Source organism: Macaca thibetana, chromosome 11, assembly GCF_024542745.1.
Source record: "Macaca thibetana thibetana isolate TM-01 chromosome 11, ASM2454274v1, whole genome shotgun sequence".
Lineage (NCBI taxonomy): Eukaryota > Metazoa > Chordata > Mammalia > Primates > Cercopithecidae > Macaca > Macaca thibetana.
The window spans coordinates 25,065,996-25,085,926 of record NC_065588.1 but is presented as its reverse complement, the minus strand read 5'-3'; the positions used below and the strand labels follow the sequence as shown (position 1 = coordinate 25,085,926).

The 19,931-nt window shown below is 41.4% G+C and overlaps 1 pseudogene; it reads left to right on the top strand.

Annotated features, from left to right (window-relative positions):
• The first annotated feature begins 3,210 nt into the window (after positions 1–3,210).
• LOC126931570 (brain protein I3-like) lies at positions 3,211–12,066 on the top strand (annotated as a pseudogene).
• Positions 12,067–19,931: the final 7,865 nt, after the last annotated feature.

Here is a 19,931-nt window from a genome sequence, read left to right as displayed (position 1 = left end):
ATGCCACCATGCCTGGCTAATTTTTTGTATTTTTTGTAGAGATGGGTTCTCTCCATGTTGCCCAGGCCGGTTTCAAATTCCTAGAGTCCAGAGATTTCCCCCGCTTAGCCTCCCAAAGTGCTGGGATTACAGGCATAAGCCACTACGCTTGGCCCGTCACATCATTATATAGGCACCCTGTTCTGTTCTAGGACAAACACAGTGACCATCTAATCTCTCTCAAAATCTATAGCCCAACTAAGAACCCATGTCTTTTCCAGGTTTCGGGTTGGTTGGTCATTCTTCTGTGGACCCAGCATGTCTGAAATGCTGCCTATTTTTAAAAGTGTTTTCCCAAGTGGCAAAAATTAATTAATTAAATAGGAATTAAATATGTTCTCAAATCTATCATTCCACCTTTATATTTCCTAAGCTTGAGGAAATTGCTGTGACAGTCACTTCCAGACTAAAAGCAGTTCTACATTGGCCCGTCTGCAGAGTAGTGCCCAGTCCACACACCGCCCATTATCTGGAACCATACCAGAGGTTTGGAAAGAATTGAAATTCATGTAGCAGTCCATGCCGCCAAGTGTGGCTATTTAAATTTAAATTAATTAAAACTAAATAAAACTTAAAATTCAGCTCCTCAGTCATACGAGCCACATGTCAAGTGCTCCACAGCCACACGTGGCCATTAGTGACGCAGTGCAGAGTAGAGAACATTTTCACTATCACAGAAAGTTTTACTTCACAGAGCTTCGTTCTATTATAAAAAGATTGCCCGCTATCAGAAAATACTGGTTACTTGCTCTCTGACACAGATGTGTACATGATATAGGAGTTTTTTCTTAGCTCTTGGAACCGAGACTGCTAAATAAAAGAGACTTCAGGAGCGCCTTCGGGGCGTTCACTGTCTAGAACTGTGATGTGAATTACAGTAATCTGTTACCTTACTTTTCACTGGCGTTCCACATTTCCCATAGACCCCTTCAGTGGCGGTTATGACATGAGTGAAAAATAATAATGATGTAGGACTTCTGTAGATGCAGACGTTTTCCTGCCGTTTTGCATAAAAGGAATTACTCCTTTAACCCTTAATAGGATTCTGCTTTTATAGGGAGACTCTGTTTAAAGACCAGTTCTTGGCCAGGCTTCGTGGCTCATGCCTGTAATACCAGCACTTTGGGAGGCCACGGTAGGAGGACTGCTTGAGCCCAGGAGTTTGAGACCATCTTGGATAACAAAGTGAAACCGTGTCTCTACAAAAAATTTAAAACCTGTCTCTACAAAACATTTAAAAATTAGCCAGGGATGGTGGCTACATGGGAGGCTGAGGTGGGAGGATCGCTTGAGCTCAAGAGGTTGAGACTGCAGTGAGCTGTAATTGTTTTAACGCACTCTAGCCTGGGTAACAGAGCGAGACCCTGGCTCAAACAACAAAACAAAACTAAACACAAAGACCAGTTCTTTCACATGGAGCTCCCTGATTCCACTTCTTCCTGCAACTTCCTTCCTTCCATGATGGCAGAGCACGGTGGCGAAAGTCCTGACTTGCAATGCCTGGTTTCAGATCTCAGTTATGCTATTAATACTTTCTGGCTGTGTGATTCTGGGCAAGTTGCTTAACCTTTCTGTGCTTCAGCTTAATCATCAGTAAAACAACAATGATAATGCTACCAATATTAAGATGGTCTGTAAACATTTCATAGCTTAAAACATAAAGTGCTTTAAAATGGTACCTGCCATGGAGGTAGTGCTGAATGAATGTCAGCCAAAATTAAGTTATTCAAGTTTTTGCAGCAAGTAAAATATCAAATGTCTTGAGCTAAAAGCACAAATATCTCTCTCTTTCCTAACCTTCTAGAACACTTTGCTTCTTTATTCAACAGGTATCAAATCCTGCCATCTATTAGAGAGGTCTCTGCATATATCTTTCTCCATTACCTGATAAACTCTTGGAAAGCAGTTTGTCTTTTTCATCTTAGCAGTCTGAGTACCTAGTGTAGTGCCATTGCCATTCATTAACGGGTTTTTAACTTTTTTTTTTTTTTTTTTTTTTTTTTGAGACGGAGTCTTGCTCTGTCGCCCAGGCTGGAGTGCGGTGGACGGATCTCAGCTCACTGCAAGCTCCGCCACCCGGGTTCATGCCATTCTCCTGCCTCAGCCTCCCGAGTAGCTGGGACAACAGGCACCCGCCACCTTGCCCAGCTAGTTTTTTGTATTTTTTAGTAGAGACGGGGTTTCACCGTGTTAGCCAGGATGGTCTGGATCTCCTGACCTCGTGATCCGCCCATCTCGGCCTCCCAAAGTGCTGGGATTACAGGCTTGAGCCACCGCGCCCAGCCCTTTTTTTTTTTTTTTTCCCCCCCCTAAAGATAGGGTCTCACTATGTTGCCCAGGCTGGTCTCAAACTCCTGAGGTCAAGTGATCCTCCTGCCTCAGCCTCCCAAAGTGCTGGGATTACAGGTGTGATCCACGCCTGGCCATCTGTTAAAGAAAGTATAATATCACATTCCTTCCTGAATATTGTGGATCATCAAAACCCCCATATCAAATTATATTTCTATTTGAGAAATTATTTTGCTATGTTATTTATTTATTTATTTTTTGAGATGGAGTTTCACTCTTTTTGTCCAGGCTGAAGTGCAATGGTGCTATCTCGGCTCACTGCAACCTCTGCCTCCTGGGTTCAAGCGATTCTCCTGCCTCAGCCTCCCGAGTAACTGGTACTACAGGCGTGCACCACCATGCCTGGTTAAAATTTTGTTGTATTTTTAGTAGAGACGAGGTTTCATGATGTTGGCCTGGCTGGTCTTGAACTCCTGACCTCAGGTGATCTACCTACCTCGGCCTCCCAAAGTGCTGGGATTATAGGCATGAACCACCGTGCCTGGCTATATTTTTATTTTTTTAAAGACAGGGCCTCACTCTGTCACCCAGAGTGCAGTGGCATGATCATAGGTCACTGCAGCCTCAAACTCCTGGCCTCAAGCAATCCTTCCACCTTGGCCTCCCAAAGTGCTGGAATTACAAATGTGAGTCACTGCACCCAGCTGATATTCTAGTTTAAACTTTAGTTTAAATAATCATGCCTGGGTGACATAAGTTGAAGAGAAGGTTCCTGAAAGAGCCCCAGCAGCTTCAATTTTGCAACAATTCTTTTCAGGCATGTTCTCTCCCTAAGTATTTAATTTTTGTTACAGACCCACAGGCTCTTAGGCTCCCCATGTAATGGAAAATAACACGGGACCAAGTACATTTCCCAGACAAGGCTCTACTTTGGGGCTTGTGCTCAAGCACAAGGATGGCAGTAGAGGCACAAGGGTTCTCTGGCTGGCAGCCCGAAAAGAGCCAGTAAGGCAAAGTGTGGGAATTGACATCAGGGGTAGGGTAAGCAAGGCGAGGCTGGGCTAGAGTGTGCAGGTCAGCATATCTGGTTGCCATGGTTATCTTGAGTAATGGGCCATCTGTGGTCTGGCTGGCAGCAACGAGGCCATAAATCAATTGTTCAGCATTGTTTTCCAAGGTGGGACACTCAACAACCTTGGTTTGCTATTTGGCTAGCCTAATGACAGTTTCTAGAGTTATTTAAGTAACAGGCCTGGTTAGACACTATGAGAGCACAGAGGAATGGCGATTTTCCTTTTATGACTAAAGCCTCAGGGTTATCAGGTACAGTGTCAGCAAGGTACTAGTGTAAAGGAGGTTTTGTAAAGAGAAGGAAAAAGAAAAAGAAAAAAAATATGTAAAGGAATAGCCGCATCTCACTCCAGTTCTGTCTCATTACGACACAAGCCTACCTTAAAAGGCACCAATAGGACAGAACTGGGAGCAGTAGCTCTCTTTATAAGAGTGTACCCATGGCCGGGCGTGGTGGCTCACGCCTGTAATCCCAGCACTTTGGGAGGCCAAGGTGGGTGGATCACCTGAGATCAGGAGTTCGAGACCATCCTGGCCAACATGGTGAAACCCCGTCTCTACTAAAAATAAAAAAAATTAGCCGGGCGTGGTGGCGGGTGCCTGTAATCCCAGCTACTCGGGAAGCTGAGGCAGTAGAATTGTTTCAACCTGGGAGGCGGAGGTTGCAGTGAGCCACGATAGTGCCACTGCACTCCAGCCTGGGTGATAGAGTGAGACTCCAGCTCAAAATAAATAAATAAATAAACAAATAAATAAATAAATGCAGATTTTAAGCTGTCCCAAAATAAAGAGAAATATTGTGTCTTACAATTTATACAGCTATTTTCATAGACTTTTTATTAATTTTATAATGCTTCTGATATTTGTCTATTCATTCTGCAAAAAAAAAACATATTGGGTTCATCTATGTGCCAGTCATTGTACTAGGCACTGATAATACCATTGTCTTACCCCTCCTGCTGCCTTCAGTCCAACGGAGGGACAGGTTTTAAATAAAATTATATAAGTAATTATTTAAATTACTATTGTGAAAACTGCTGTAAACAAGTGTTAAGTGGAATAATTCATTTGGCTAGAACCAGGATTGGCTTTCCTGAGACATTAACACTTCTTATTATGTCTTAAAAGGTGAATAATTACAACCACCAAAAATTTTCCCCGGGTCATCATTGTCTTGTTAAATAGGAACTTAAGCAGGATTAGATGTCCAATTTGCCTCTTTCCAAAACATCCTCACCAACATACCTCCACTCATTAGGTTTTCACAAAAATTCTAAATATTTTACAACTGAAGAGCTGAGATAGCGAATTACGAGGGGCCCCTCATGCTCACCTGTATCTTCAGAAAATTTGCACTTGTTCTGCTAGTTACACATTAAAATTTAGACTTGTAGGCTCTTAACTGCATGATAAATAGGCTGGTGTTCCAATGTCTCACCAGAAAGCCATGGAGGTGGAAAAAGTATAATTACCTGAGTCCAGAACCTAATTCCATTTTATATCCAAACTCAAAATATGTTGTGCATCATTTAATAAACAATTTCCCAGGACTGTAACAACCATGCAGCAGAGGACAAATTTCAAACTTCGGAATTTGGAAAAGGCTTTCACTCTTTGGAAAAACACACCACTTAAAGGCAACACACTTGGGGCCAGGTGCAGTGACTCGCACCTGTAATCCCAGCACTTTGGGAGGCTGAGGTGGGCAGATCAATTGAGGTCAGGAGTTAGAGACCAGCCTGGCCAACACAGTGAAACCTGATCTCTACTAAAAATACAAAAAGTCAGCTGGGCACGGTGGCAGGTGCCTGTAATCACCAGCTACTTGGGAGGCTGAGGTGGGAGAATAGCTTGAACCTGGGAGACAGAAGTTGCAGTGAGCCGAGATCGTGCCACTGCACTCCAGCCTATGTGACAGAGCTAGACAACATTTCAAACAAAACAAAACAAAACTATATATATGTATGTGATCATATATATCTGTTCCTTTCACTATCCCCTACATTTTCTGATGACCATCTTATGGCCAGAAACTATTGTGATTTCAGTGTCCACATTTAAGTGTGTATACTTTATTCATGTTTATCTTTTAGCTCCTGAAGTCTCTCTTTGGTTATTTATAATCTTCTGTTATTTATAATCACATTAGTGAAGGATTCACCTTAAGTAACAATGTTTTAATTTTTGATATGGTTTGGGTCTCTGTCCCCACCCAAATCTTATGTTGAATTGTAATCCCCAACATTGGTGGTGAGGCCTGGTGGGAGGTGATTAGATCATGGGGTGGTTTCGAATGGTTTAGTTCCATCCCCCTAGAGCTGTCTTGTGATAGAGTTTCACAAGATCTGGTGGTTTGAAAGTGTGTAGCATTTCCCCTCTCTTCCTCCTGCTTCAGCCACGGAGGATGTAACGTGCCTGTTTCCCCTTCCTCTTCTGCCATGATTGTAAGTTTCCTGAGGCCTCCCTAGGCATGCTTCCTGTATGGACTGCAGAACTGTGAGTCAGTTAAACCTCTTTTCTTTATAAATTACCCAGTCTCAGGTAGTTCTTTGTAACAGTGTGAGAATGGACTAATAAAGCTTTTAGTGAAGTGTTGCTAAAGCTCAAACATTCTTTGTGTGTGAGTTCAAATTTTGATAAACACTGATCTATTCCATATTTTTCTACAATCTCAGTCACTGTTAATAACAGAAACCAGATACATCTACAAGGAAAAATAGCTGTGACATCATCTTTGTATACAACATCCCAATTAACATTAACATTATTAGAAGCTAATTTTTTTCTTTTCTCAGGGGTAGGAATCTATGGCAGAATGAATATTTTTCTTCTCTTCTTTGCCAGGGTCCAGCTCAGACAAAGTAGAGATGCAAGAAACAGACTATTTAAACAAGGTTATTCAAGTGAGATAATAATTACAGCTATTATTTACAGCTTTCATAGCTGATGAAATATTTATTTTCCCATAGGCCCTGTAGGAAATTGACTAGTTTGTATCCAACTTTGTAATCTTATTTTTGCATTTTTTCTTTCATTGACTATAAATATTTCTGTTTCTTCTATACTTTTTTTTTTAGGTGAAAGCAAGTTTATTAAAAAGCAACGTAATAAAAGAGTGACTGCTCCACAGGCAGAGCAGGGTGGGAGGGGGCTAGTTGCCTATTTTATAGCAATTTCTTGATGATATGCTAAACAAGGCATGGATTATTCATGAGTTTTCTGGCAAAGGGTAGAGGAGCTCCCCACACCTGGGGTTTCTCCCCCATCCTCACCATATAGGATAACTTCTGGACATTGCCACAACATTTGCAAATTGTCATGGCACTGGTGGGAGTGTTTTTTAGTATCCTGATGCATTATAATTAGCGTATAATGAGCAGTGAAGGTTGTTGTCATCACCTTCTTGGTTCTGGCTGGTTTGGGCTGGTTTCTTTACTGTCTCCTCTCTTATCAGCAGGGTCTTGTTACCTGTTTTTTACTATCTCTTGTCTTACTAGCAGGGTTTTGTGACTTGTTTTTATCTGTCTCCTGTCTTATCCGTAGGGTCATGTGTCCCATTGTCTTGGGAAACAGTCCTTGCAGACATTATTAAGCTATTTCTTTAGCTGTAAACATCTTATAATCATGGGTTCTGACTGGCAAGGAATATGCCTTGATGGTTTTAAGATGGAGTTGATTTTAAAATGGTGTCACTTTGGCTCTCCTATGCTCTTGTTTCCCTAACATAATCCCCCCTCTACTTATGAGACAATTCTTCATCTTAAAGGGAGATGAAGGGCAAAGGTTGATGTTGTTGTTGTTGTTGTTGCTAGTTTTTTTGGTTTGTTTGTTTTGAGACAGAGTCTCACTCTGTTGTTCAGGCTGGAGTGCTGTGGCGTGATCTTGGCTCACTGCAACATCTGCCTCCCAAGTTCAAGCGATTCTCCTTCCTCAGCCTTCCGAATAGCTGGAATTACAGGTGCGCCTGCCACCATGCCTGGCTAATTTTTGCATTTTTAGTAGAGACAGGGTTTCACCATGTTGGCCAGGCTGGTCTCGAACTCCTGACCTCAAGTGATCCACCTGCCTTGGCCTCCCAAAGTGCTGGGATTACAGGTGTAAGCTCTTGTTGCTGAGACAAGGTCTTGCTCTGTCAACCAGGCTGGAGTGCAGTGCTGCAATCACAGCTCACTGCAACCTTGACCTCCTGGGCTGAAGCCATCCTCCCACCTCAGCCTCCTGAGTAGCTGGGACCAAAGGTACACTCCACTATGCCTGGCTAATTTTTGTGTTTTGTGTAGAGACAGGGTCTCGCTATGTTGCCTGGACTGGTCTTGAACTTGTGGGCTCAAGAGATCCTACTGCCTCGGCCTCCCGAAGTGTTGAGATTACAGATGTGAGCTACCACACCCAGCTGAAGGTCATTGTTTTGTAACTTCTTCTTGCTGACAGTGAACATTGACCTTAGGGACAGGATTCTCTCTTAAGAGTTTGCAGTCAGCCTCTAGGGAGGCAGGGGAACTTCTTGTTTGTGTGATGGCCTGATGATTTGATGGGCATAGGCCTTGCCTAGTACTGGAGGTGTAAAAATCTCTGGATGCCTGATCTAAGGGACCCAAAGGCAGGATATCTTTACTTCTTGGGTCAGAAGATGGCATGTGTTAGAAGCCTTGTGCCAGCATCATCTTTATGTGGAATTGTTTTAATCTAGAAGACACAGACTTTTACCAAGAGATTAAACAATCAAGGACCAGATTAGTAATAATAAGATGGCTATCAAAGGTACTAGGAAGGGCAAAAACCAAGTGAGACTTGGGAGAATGCTTTCAATGGTTGACCAGATATAGTTGGAATGGTACCTTGGTTATATTTATGTAAAATTTCTTCTATATGTCTTTGAATGAGCTTGACTCCCGTGTTGGTTTTCTCATTGATAAATTGAAAAAAATTTTTGACACATATTCATTCTATATTTATGTGAGAGTCATGTTATTAGTTTTTGCAATTTATACTTTAAAACCAGTTTGGAGGTCTCACTGAAATGTCCAGGTATACTCACCAGGCAGAGCCAATTAAACTGCCTAAAAATTTACCTTATGGGTTGCTGAAATCCAGGTATGTGGCAACAGAAGTTTGGGCTGGCTGACTGTTCCCCTGCTTCCTTTTTTTTTTTTTTTTTTTTTTTTTAACATTCTGTGTTTTTGTTTTTGTTTAGTTTGTTGGACAACTGTATTAATCTGTCTTATCTAATTTGTGATTTGGGCCATTTCTTTTTCCATTACCAGATTCAGGAACTAGTGAATAAAAGAAAATAATATGCAGGTAAATGTTTAACAATTGGTTCTTTCATGAGAGGAGAAAGGAAAAAACCCAGTCAGGCAGGCAGTAAGGGTGGGTCCTCGGTTGCATTCTCTCAAACAGAAGAACAGCCTGCAGGCACAGATAAGGGAGCTTATACAGCAGGACTTGCCTAAGACGTGCCCACAGCCACACAGATAAGAAAGGCTACACGAGTGACTTGCCCAGGTATGCCCACAATGGAAAATTTTGTCCCCTAACACGTGCACAGCAAGGGGAACAAAGGAATATGGAGTAACTCAAGCTAAGGGCCTGTATGTGCTTTAGGAGGATGGGGTGGAGCCCCCAGAAGTTTGTACCTTATGCAAATAAGATGCCCAACCCTCATGGGTTTCTTATCAAAGCCTTTGCATTCAACTGTAAAAAATGGCAACCCTTTTTCCTGGACCCCTCTCTATCGCAGAAAGCTGTTCTTTATTTCACCTATGAAATTTCTGCTGTAAACCTCACACTTGGTGTGTCCACATCCTTGATTTCCTTGGCTGTGAGACCAAGAACTTGGGGTGTCATCCCAGACAACATGGCTGCTTCACTTTGAGGTGGCAGCAGGGGCTGATTTTCAACATTTATTAAATTCTGTGGTATAAATACTGGTAACACGGACCTTTTAACCTACCAATGTGACGTCACTGAATGCAGAGTTAGGAAGAGCTGAGCATAATCGTCTCTCATGAGCCAATGGGGCCCAGCCACAGCACACCTCTGCTAATGAACCAGTAGGCCAGTCTTGGCTTCATAATCAAGACAGCACCTCATATATTCATGTGTTCTTAGAAAACAGTGCTGTGAGCCATGCCTTTTTCTACAGCATGGTCCAGGAAGTTGTGTGTAATGCACTACCAGGCTGGTCATCGGGCACCCGCTATGTGTATGAAAACCTGAGCCTCTCTGGGTTCTGAACATGACTGATAATTAATTCCTCACTGTTGGCAGCAATAATTAAGAGTCTGGTTTTATTGCCTATCCCCTTGGAGATCTCTCTTAGGATGAGGAGGAACTATTTTCCTTTGGGGGAAATATGACAAACGGAAAATATGGTTTATTAGTCTTTTTTTTTGTTTCTGTTTGTCTATTGTGAGTGCAAGTCAATTAAAACAATATTTAATGCTCACTGGAAAGGGGAACAAGTCTTTGAGATCTAGCCAGAATGTTATTGTGTTACCATGTTGACTTTTGACCTGTGGATGAGATTGTAAAACTCAACTGCGTGCTCTCTGATGTCTATGTGTTTGCAATTGAAACAGCCTTTATCTCTTTTGAATGGAAGATGAAATATTAGTAAATTAGGGTAAAAAGTATTTTTAAATTAAATTCTTTTTGAAAAAATGAGCTCTGATTTTATTGGTTTATGGAGAATAGTAAGTGCTTATATAAATTTAATATTCCTAGAAGTCCTTGAAAATAAAGAAATGAAACTTGTAATACATTACTCAGGGAGTGCCAAGAAAAAAAAAATATTCTCATAGAAGGTTTTGCTCAGGAGCATTTTGATATAAGAAGCTGAGTTCAAAGATCACCAAAATCCTTAGACAAATTAGTATGATAATGGCTTAAAAAACAGCATTGTCTTTCCACAATTTTATCAGTATGGAGTATAATACAAATGTATAATTTTTAAAAATAAAATTGAGTTTGTTTTCTAATGGAGAGACTGGTTAATCTGAGTTTCCTAAACTTATTCTATTTATAGATCAGATAACATTATACCCCACATAATGTTTAAGAATACTGAAAATATAAAATAATACAATCAATGACATTGAATTATAATATATTTATTTATTTTTTTGAGGCAGGTCTCACTCTGTCACCCAAGGTGGAGTACATTGGTGCAATCTCAGTTCACTGCAGCCTCAACCTGCCTGGGCTGAACTGACCCTTCCACCTCAGCCTCCCGAGTAGTTGGGACTACAGGTACATGCCACCATGCCCAGCTAATTTTTGTATTTTTAGTAGAGACAAGGTTTTGCTATGTTTCTCAGGCTGGTCTTGAACTCCTGAGCTTGAGTGATCCACCTCCCTCAGCCTCCCAAAGTGCTGGGATTACAGGCATGAGCCACTGTGCCCGGCTGAATTATAATTCTGATACATGTTTTTATATCAGCATTAATTATATTTTGTATTGTGTTAGATTCAGCATAATACCTAAAATCTTTAGTTAAATTAAGCCTTTGGACTGTAGTAAATTGAATTAATAGATAATCTTTGGATAGCTGGGGAATTTTGAAGTAAGATAAAATATTGAAGCATAAATCACCAAATATAATTGTGAGAACTAATATATACTTTTGCTCTTTATTTTTATGAAATAGGGTGGCTATTAATTTACATTATGTAATTGTGCATGTACTCAATGTTACCTCTTTAAAAGGCATAAAAAGCACATATCCGATGGCGGGGAGCAGTGGTCATATTAGGCACGCTTAGCAGCTTTGCTGTCGTGCCAAAATGCTTATTTGTGACAAATAGTTCTAAATTACTGGCCACCCCAACCCTGCCCTCACACCTAGTACTTTCTGTAAAAAAGATGGAGTAACAAGACCAGATTAATTCTCTTGCCTTAAATAACTAAAACACCGAAAAGTATGTATTTGAAACAATGGTTTTCAGACATTGAATAACAGAAGAGAGCAGTAATCCCTGAGAGCAGGAAAAACAAATGAAGTGAGCCTAATGATGGACCCAGCTTCCTGCCTAGAGTCCCCAGACTACAGCATAGAGAATACACCTGGGTTGTCAATGAGTTGAGGAGACATTGTTGGGAGTATAGGGAGGCCAAGGCAGCCAGGATTTGCAGAACACAGTGCTGAAGAGGAGTGGGGAGAGAGAACTCGAAATCTGCAGTGAGTGGATCCCTCCTCCCTTATGTAGGTACCGGTCAGCACACATCTGTGAGGAAACTCCTCAAGATTAGGGTCACCACTGGGGCCGACCGAGCTGAGTGGGTCAGCCGTGGACCACAAGCCCCTGCTGCAGGAGCGGCTGTTGGCCTACAAACTGCAGGCCGTCCAGGGCAACTGTGCATGCACCCTGCACAACTATGGTGCCACCCCTGCCAGCCCCCGCCAAAGCCCTACCCCTACCTCATCACAGGGGTACCCACCCGCCACCCCAGGGTCTACAACATCTACAGCCGGACTGCCACCCAGTACCCTGCCAACTCCATCACGGTCGTGGGAAGCTGTCCCCTCTGCAGGGTCGGGGGTGCTGGAGGACTGCTTCACCTTCCTGGGCATCTTCCTGGTCATCATCCTGTTCCCCTTTGGGTTCATCTGCTGTTTTGCCTTGAGGAAGCAAAGATGCCCCAACTGCCGAGAGACCTTAGCTTAAAGGGAACACCACTCCCGGCTTTCCTATACCCAGCTCTCTTTTTCTAATGTAAATTTCGTGTATAATAGTTTCATTTGATTAAGCTTCAGAACTGTTTTGTTGTTGTTGTTGTTGTTGTTTGAGTCAGAGTTTCACTCTTGTCACCCAGGCTGGATTATAATGGCGCAATCTCGGCTCACCGCAACCTTTGCCTCCCAAGTTTAAGCCATTCTCCTGCCTCAGCCTCCAGAGTAGCTGGGATTACAGGCACCAACCACCACGTCTGGCTAATTTTTGTATTTTTAGTAGAGATGGGGTTTCACCATGTTGGACAGACTGGTCTTGAATTCCTGAGCTCAGGTGATCCATCTGCCTTGCCCCCAAAAGTGCTGGGATTACAGGTGTAAGCCACCGTGCCCAGCCTCAGGACTGTTTTGTAAAGCAAGATGGGATAGATGTGTCACATGCGAGCCGCGGTTTCCTGGAGCGTGGAGAGGCAGCTCTGCTGCTCCCTCCCAGGGTTAATGACAACTCAATAAAGCACTGCTTTTATTATTTGCAGTCTTCAATTTGAGAAAGGCGAGAAATAATATTTTTAATAAATGAGAGTCATACCATTAAAAAAAAAAACAACAAAGGCCAGGTTCAGTGGCTCACACCTGTAATCCCAGCACTTTGGGAGGCTGAGGTGGGTGGATCACATGGTTAGGAGTTTGAGACCAGCCTGGCCAATATGGTGCAACTCTGTCTTTACTAAAAATACAACATTTAGTCGCATGTGGTGGTGGGCACCTGTAGTCCCAGCTACTCAGGAGGCTGAGGCTGGAGAATCGCTTGAACCTGGGAGATGGAGGTTGCAGTGAGCTGAGATCACGCCACTGCACTCCAGTTTGGGAAACAGAGCAAGACTCTGTCTCAAAAAAACAAATAAACAAACAAACAACAAAAAAACACAGAGCCTAGAATAGTGGACATTCTCACCAATTAGAGTGGGAAAACTTTGTAATACATGGAATTTTGGGTATGGAACTCAGAAGAGTATTTCCTCAGAAGTGGGACAAAATCACTCTTGACTAAAGACTGCTCTGGTCACATCTCACAAAGTTTAAAAGTAAGGAAAGATAGGCTGGGCCTAGTGACTCACACACCTGTAATCCCAACACTTTGGGAGGCTGAGATGCGCAGATCATTTGAGGCCAGAAGTTGGAGACCAGCTTGGCCAACATGGCAAAACCCCCATCTCTACTAAAAATACAAAAATTAGCCAGGCATGGTGGTACATGCCTGTAATCTCAGCTACTTATGTGGCTGAGGCACAAGAATTGCTTGCACCTGGGAGGCGGAGGTTGCAGTGAGTTGAAACTGCACCACTGTACTCCAACCTGGGTAACAGAGCAAGACTGTTTCAAAAAAAAAAAGAAAAAGAAAAAGAAAGGAAAGGTAAAACTGGTTCCAACTGACAGTTGTGTCCCAGGACAAGGCACAAGAATATTGAAACGAAAGCAATACAAGAATTCCTATTACTCAACAAGACAAAATTCACAATGTCTGGCATCCAGCAAATATCATGTGACATGCAAATAAGCAAAAAAATATGACCCAAAATGAGGAGAATTATGAATAACTGAAAGGGATCCAGAAATGAGATGGAGAATAGAATTCATAAGCAAGTATATTAAAAGTTATAATGAATATTTATATTATAAATTATATTTTATATGTTCACAAAGGTAGAGGAAACATAAGTATGTTAAAATAAAGAAGATATTTAAATGACTCTTTCATCCCTGCAAGTTCTGAGGAGAGAAAAAAAGACTCAAATGAAACTATAAGAAATAAAAAAGATAATATTTGAGATAAAATAGAGACTATGTTAACAGTGGATTAGATGCTACAAAAGAAAAAATGTTAGTAAACTTAAAGAAATAGAAACTATTGAAAATGAGACAAAGAAAAAATAATGGAAAATAAATACAGTATTTGCTACGGGACAACTTCAAAAGGCCTAACATATATAAAATTATAGTCTCTGAATTATTCAAGAGACAAGGGCATTCAACCTCGGAAAGCTGAAAGAAAAACTAAAAAGCAAAATAAAGACAAAAATTAAGAAAAAATAAAAATATGCCAGGTGTGGTGGCTCACACCTGTAATCCCAGCACTTTGGGAGGCCAAAGCAGGAGGATTGCTTGAGCCCCAGTTTTGGGGGAACCAGCCTCCAATATTTCAATGTAGGTTCTTTTCTATTTTCCCTAAGTGTTGGCCAGTCTGAGAAATAGAGAGAAACAGTACAAAGAGAGAAATGTTATAGCTGAGCCTCCAGGGGTGACATCACATATGAGCAGGTTCTGTGATATCCACCTGAGCCACAAAAACAGCAAGTTTTTATTAGGGATTTTGAAAGGGGAAGTGTATACAAACAGGGAGTAGGTTACAATGATCACATGCTTCAAAGGGCCATAAATATCACAAGGCGAAGGCAAAATTAGAATTACTGATGAGGGTCTGTGTCCTGCTTTGCATGCATTGTCTTGATAAACATTTTAACAGGAAACAGGGTTCAAGAGCAGGCAACTGATCTGACTCGGATTCACCAGGCTGGAATTTCCAATCCTAGTAAGCCTGAGGGCACTGCAGAAGACCAGGGTGTATATTATCCCTTATCTCAACTGCATAAGACAGACACTCCCAGAGCAGCTGTCTATAGACCTAGCCCTGGGAATGTGTTCCTTCCTTATCAATTATTAATATTCCTTGCCAGGAAAAGAATTCAGCGCTATTTCTCCTACTTGCACATCCATCTATCAGCTTCCTGCAAGAAGAAAAATATGGCTCTATTCTGCCTGACCCTGCAGGTAATCAGATTTTATGGTTATCTTTCCTTGTTCCCTGAAAATTGCTGTTATTCTGTTCTTTTTCAGGGTGGGGTGCACTGATTTCATATTGTTCAAACACACATGTTTTACAAACAGTTTGTACAGTTAACGCAATCATCACAGGGTCCTGAGGCAACATACATCCTTAGCTCACAAAGATGACAGGATTAAGAGATTAAAGTAAGACGGGCACAAGAAATCATAAAAGTATGAATTGTGGGAATGAATAAATGTCCGTGAAATCTTCACAATTTATGTTCTTCTACCGCAGCTTCAACCGGTCCCTCCATTTGGGGTCCTTGACTTCCCACAACACCCAAGAGTTCAAGACCATCTTGGGCCACAGAATAAGGCCCCATCTCTACAAAAAATGAAAACCATTAACCAGGTGTGGTGGCATGAACCTGTAGTCCTAGCTATTTGGGAGGTTTAGGCAGAAGGATTGCTTAAGGCCAGGAGCTATGATTGTACCACTACATAAGCCTGGGCAACATGGAAAGACCTTGACTCTATTTATAAAAAGAAAGAAAGAGAGAAAGAAATAAAAAAGAGAAAAAACTGAAAAAATGTGAAAAAATAATTGCTAAAAACTCCAAATTTGACAAAAACTGTAAACTCATAGATTGAAGAAGCTCAACAAACCCCAAGTGAAAGAAACATGAAGAAAACTATGCCAAGGCTCCTCATAAGCAAATTGATTAAAATATGTGACAAAGAGAAGATATTAAAAATGCAAGAGAAAAAAAGACATATTACATACAGAGGGATAAACATAAAAATTACAGCAGATTCTCAGTGTAAACAATGCAAGCCAGCAGACCACAGAACAATGTCTCTAAAGTATTAAAAGAAAAATAGTACAGGCCCAGTAGCTCATGCCTATAGCACTTTGGGAGGCTGATACAGGAAGATGGCTTGAGATGGGGAGTTCAATACAAGCCTGGGCAACTTATCAAGACCTCTGTCTCTATAAACACATTAAAAAAAAAAAAAAATTTAACTGGGCATGGCAGCATGTGTCTTGAAATCTATTTTATCTGATGTAAGTATAGCTATTCCTACTCATTTTTGGCTTCCATTTGCAGGGAATATATTTTTCCATCCATTTATTTTTAGTCTATATGTATATTTATAGGTGAAATGTGTTTCTTGTAGGCAACAGATCACTGGGTCTTGTTTTTCAATCCATTCAGCCATGGCATGTCTTTTGATTGTAGAGTTTATTTCATTTACATTCAATGTTATTTCTGATAAGTAAGGACTTACGCCTGCCATTTTGTTATTTGTTTTCTGGTTGTTTTGTGGTCTTCCTTTTAGTGAATGTGATTTTCTCTGGTGGTATCTCTTAATTTCTTGCTTTTTACTTTTTATGTATTGTGAACTCAAAGTGTCTGAGACAGGCCTCAATCAATTTAGAAAGTTTATTTTGCCAAGGTTAAGGATGTGCCCTCAGGAGGCTGTGTCCTGGCAACATGTGCTCAAGGTGGTCAGGGTACAGCTCACTTTTACACATTTTAGGGAGACATGAGACATCAATAAAAATGTGCAAGATGTACATTGATTTTGTCCAGAAAGGCAGGACAACTCAAAACAGGGCAGGATGGGTGAGGGGACAGGGAGGGGACAGTTCCAGGTAGATAAGGTGTGGTTCCAGGTAGATAAGAGACAAAAGGATGCATTCTTCTGACTCTTTGATCAGTCTTTCACTGAATATACAATTCACATGTTGGGGAACATAGAGGAATAGTCACTTATGCCTTAGTCTGGCTCAATGAATCTGCATTTGTCTCAGGTGAGCAAAGAGATGACTTTCTGTCTGGCACCTGTGAAGATAAGGTATCAATTTACATCACAAGGGTGAAATTCAACAGAATTGTTTTAGGGTAAAGATTTTGAGGCCCAGAAGGAATTTCCTTGTGAGTGAATTGTGATGGAGGTATATAGCTTTTAAAACATCTTTGTAGTTATATTATTTAGGAATAGAATGAGAGGCAGGTTTGCCTGATTTAGTTCCCAGCTTGACTTTTCCCTTTAGCTTAGTGATTTTGGGATCCCAAGATTTATTTGCCTTTCACAGTGTCCGTTATATTGTCTTTGATTTGACATTACCATAAGGCTTGCAAATGGTACTTATAACCCATTATTTTAAACTGATGACAACTTAATACTGATTGCACAAACAAGCAAAGAGAAAGCAAATAAAAGCTCTACACTTTAACTTCATTCCTCCACTTTTTAACTTTTTGTTGTTTCTGTTTATGTATTATTTTACTGTCTATGTCTTGAAAAGTTGTTGTAGTTTTTTTTTTTTGAAAGGCTCATCTTTTAGTCTTTCTACTCGAGATATGAGTACTTTATACAGCACAATTAGTTTTATAATGTTCTGTTTTTCTGTGTACTTACTATTACCAGTGAGTTTTGTGCCATCAGATGATTTCTTATTGCACATTAACATCCTCTTCTTTCAGACTGAAGAACTCCCTTTAATATTTCTTATAGGACAGGTCTAACATGGATGAAATCCCTCAGCTTGTCTTTGTCTAGAGAATTCTTTATTTCTCCTTCATGTGTGTAGTATTTTTTGCTGGATATACTATTCTTGAATTGAAGTGTGTGTGTGTGTTTTCCACTTTAAATACATCATGCCACTCTCTACTGTCCTGTAAGGTTTTTACTGATAAATCTACTGCCGGATGTGTTGGAGCTTTATTGTATGTTACATGTTTCTTTTCTCTTGCTGCTTTTAGGATCCTTTCTTTATCCTAGACCTTTGGGAGTTTGAATGTCTTGAGGTAGTCTTATTTGGGTTAAATCTGCTTGGTGCTCTATAACCTTCTTGTACTTGAATACTAATATCTTTATCTAGTTTTGGGAATTTCTCTGTTACTATTCCTTTGAATATACTTTCTATCCCTTTCCCTTTCTCTCCCTCCTCTTTAAGGTCAATACCTCTTAGATTTGCCATTTCGAGGCTATTTTCGAGATCTTTTAGGTATGCTTCATTCTTTTTATTCTTTTTTCTTTTGTCTCCTCTAACTGTAGGTTTTCAAATAGCCTGTCTTCAATTTTTTCTTTTGCTTGATCAATTCTGCTATTAAGAGATTGTAATTCATTCTTCAGTATATCAACTGCATTTTTCAGCTCCAGAATTTCTGCTTGATTCTTAACTATTTCAGTGTCTTTGTTAAATTTATCAGATAGTATTCTGAATTCCTTCTCTGTGCTATCTTGAATTTTGTTGTTTCCTCAAAGCAGTGATTTTGAATTATCTGTCTGAAAGGTCACATATCTCTGTGTCTCCAGAGATAGGTGCCTTATTTCATTCATTTGGTGTCTTCATGTTTTCCTGGATGGTCTTGATGCTTGTGGATGCTTATTGATGTGTGGGCATTCATGAAAGTTAGGTATTTATTTTATTTATCGTAGTCTCTGCAGTCTGGGCGTGTTTGTACCTGCCCTTCTTGGGAAAGCTTTCCAGGTATTAAAACAGACGTAGGTGTTATGATCTAAGTTTTTGTTTACTGCAGACTTATCTTCATTAGGGGGCACCCCAAGCCCAGTAACACTATCGCTCTTGCAGACTCAAGAGATACTACCTTGGTGGTTTTGTGTAAGATCTGCAAGAATTATCTGGATTACCAGAAGGAGCCCTTATTCTTTCCCCTTATTTTCTTTGAAACAAATAGAGTCTCTCTCTCTGTGCTGAGCTGCCTGGAGCTGGGGGAGAGGTGACATAAGCACCGCTGTGGCCACCACTGGGACTGTGCTGGGTCAGACCTGAAGCCAGCACAGCACTGGGTCTCACCCAAGTCCCACAGTAAGCCTGCCTGGTGACAGCCTATGTTTGTTCAAGACCCCAGGGTTCTACAATCAAGAGGTGGTGAAGCCAGCCAGGCTTGTGTCCTGTGTTATCTTGAATTTTGTTCAAGAGTGACTAGCTCTCCAGATTCCAGGCAGGACTAGAGATGCCATCTGGGAGCCAGGTCCTAGAGTTGGAAACCTAGGAATTTACCTGGTGATCTACTCTACTGTGGCTGAACTGACACCCAAACTGCAAGACAAAGACCTTCTCACTCTTTTCTCCCCTTTCTACAAACAGAGGAGTCTCTCCCCATGACCACCACCACCCCAGGCCCATGGCAAATACTGTCTGGCTACCATCGATGTTCACTCAAGGCCCAAGGGCTCTTCTGTCAGCTTTTGGTGATGTTGGCAGTTCTGATTCTGTCCCTTCAGGGAAATGAATTCCCCTCTGGCCAAGGGCAGGTCCAGAAATACTGTCTAAAAGCCAAAACCTGGAATCAGAGACCCCAAGAGTCTAGTTAGTACTCTACCCCACTGTGGCCAAGCTGGTACCTAAGGTATGAGACAAAGCTCCTTTACTCTTCCCTCTCCTTTTCTCAAACAGAAGGAGTCCCTCCCTGTAGCCACCACAGATGGGAATTTGCTGGGTCATATCTGAAGCCAACACATGTCTGAGTCCCACTCAAGGTCCATGGCAAGTATTGCCTGGGTAACACTACTGATTATTTAGGGCTCAAGAGTTCTCTTTTTGTTTTCCAAGACAGAGTCTTGCTCTGTCACCCACGCTGGAGTGCAATGGCATGATCTCGGCTCACTGCAACCTCTGCCTCCTGGGTTCAAGTGATTATCCTGCCTCGGCCTCCTGAGTAGCTGGGATTACAGGCATGTGCCACCATGCCCAGCTAATTTTTTGTATTTTTAGTAGAGATGAGGTTTCACCATGTTGGTCAGGCTGGTCTCGAACTCCTGACCTCGTGATCCACCCGCCTCGACCTTCCAAAGTGCTGGGATTACAGGAGTGAGCCACTGCACCCAGCCTGGCCCAAGGGTTCTTTAGTCAACAGGTGTTGAATTCTGCTAGGACTGGGCCCTTCCCTTTGAAGTAGTGAGTTCCTTTCTGGCCCAGAGTGTGCTTAAAATGTCATCTGGGAGCTAAAGCCTGGAATGTGGCCATCAAGACTCTGCCTATCCTATTGTAGCACCCAA